Raw genomic sequence first — 1916 nt, forward strand, 5'->3', positions numbered from 1 at the left:
AAAAAAAAAAAAAAAAAAGATTGGGTCCTTATGAACCAGAAACAGAATCTGCTCTGGTTAGTTTGCTTGTCTTTAATAGAGTCATCAGAGACTAATTTATAATTATGTTAACTAATAATTTACCCTAAGTGATCAGTCTGAAACCAGGATATTTGATCTGAAAGATTAAGCTTTCTGCAAAATAGATCATCTCAAAGGGCCAAAGAACTTATCAGAAGATTCTAGTCAGCATGGGGAAATAGTATTGTATATAAATATTATATTATTTATATTTATCTCAGCTGGTGTTTATCAGGATCCAGGTGGTAAAAAAAACAGGAGAATTCTGCTATCCTGAAATAATGCTTCCCTTATCTAGCCAATGAATTCCCCAGAAATTCATGTCTTTTGGTCATCACTGGAATACATGATGAAGAATGTTAATTTTTTAACTGGATGCTTTTTTCCCCCTTCTAGTATCCATAAAACTTCCAAATTCTACATTATTAGTTTTAACACCACAGTACTTCCTGATTTTAACCTGGGGTTTAATTTAAGGTAACCAGATTTAAAGTGGGACACCATTGACCACAGGTGTGTGTGGGGGGGCGGTTTTCTTGATTAAAAATTTGGTCTATATGGACCAAATAGACCGTTCCCTAGCCTGTTGTGCATTCTTTCCAAAAATCGGGACTTTTTTAAAACGCCAAAAAGTGGGACATCTGGTTTTCCTCAGGAGAGCAACCAGTCTGCTTTTCTTGCTATTTGGTAACTAGTAACTAGACTCATATTTGCATTTGAATTAAGTAGTTCTGATTTACTTAGGCCCACAGCTGTTGTGGGAGCTTTGGTGATATGGTGATTAAAGCTCTTGACTGTTAGCAGAAAAGCCAGTAGTTTGAATTAAAGAGGCTCTTGGTGGGAGAAAGACTGCTTCGGTAAAAATTACAGCTTCGGAAACTCTATGGGACAGTTTCTATTCCTGTCCATAGGGTTGACTATGAGTTGGAATTGACTTGGCAAAAGTGAAATTTGTTTTGTGGTTTTTAGTTTCTACCATGGGTGAGACCTTTCTTTACCTAGGCCTTTATTGTATCCTATGGAGTCCTTGGGTGCTGCAAATGGTTAACATGCTTGGCTGTAACCAAAAGGTTGGAGCTTCTAATCCACCAGAGGGGCTTTGGAAAAAAACCTGGATGATCTGCTTTGGAAAGATCACAGCCACTGACATCCTATGGAGCATAATTTCTATTCTGACACCATGAGTCACCATGAGTTCAAGTCAGCTTGAGGTTAAAAATTTTTTTAACAAAATTGTGTCCTATAAGCACATACATATTGTCAGTGTTTGCTCGTAGAAGGTGTCTGTTAGGTAGTCTAGCATAGGCGTTGGGGCGTCCATAACGCATGCCCAGAGGTCCGAGCTACAGAAACAAAGGAGTGGCACACTGCACCTGCTCAGAGGTTCAGGTTTCCCTCCTGGTACGCGTGGGTGGGGTGCTACACCTGGATTGGCCCACCTAGGCCAGGTGAATTCAATTCAGCCAATGGGGCCAACCAGGGGTCGTCCACCACGCCTCCCCGCGGAATAATTGAAAAGGCAGGAGCCTGGAGTCGACTGCTTGACTCTCTGCAAGCAGTTTACAGGCAGGCTGTACGTTTGGGAGGAGCCCTGTGGGTGCCTGTGTAAACCAGAAACTCCTAACGCTCATAAAACTCACTTGGATCACAAACCAGGCTTCGAAGTGAATTCTTTCTCGCGCGGAGCCAAGGACCGAGGTATGTTTATCCCCGAGAGATCTAACAGTGTCCATTGATCTTTTGTCCCCAACAGTTTTATTCACATATCATACAATTTAATAGTTCAAATACATCAAGAAGAGTTGTACAATCACCACCACAACCAGTTTTAGAATATTTTCTTCCTTCTTGTATTC

At 40.9% G+C, this 1916-nt stretch overlaps 1 protein-coding gene across 1 annotated transcript in view; it reads left to right on the forward strand.

Annotated features, from left to right (window-relative positions):
• SUGCT (succinyl-CoA:glutarate-CoA transferase) overlaps positions 1-1916 on the forward strand; it is a 917561-nt gene that overhangs the window by 59630 nt on the left and 856015 nt on the right. The window lies entirely within an intron of this gene.

The sequence above is a fragment of the Echinops telfairi genome, unplaced genomic scaffold (assembly GCF_000313985.2).
Source record: "Echinops telfairi isolate 266 unplaced genomic scaffold, ASM31398v2 ScPeMD7_7;HRSCAF=31, whole genome shotgun sequence".
In the NCBI taxonomy this organism is placed as follows: domain Eukaryota; kingdom Metazoa; phylum Chordata; class Mammalia; order Afrosoricida; family Tenrecidae; genus Echinops; species Echinops telfairi.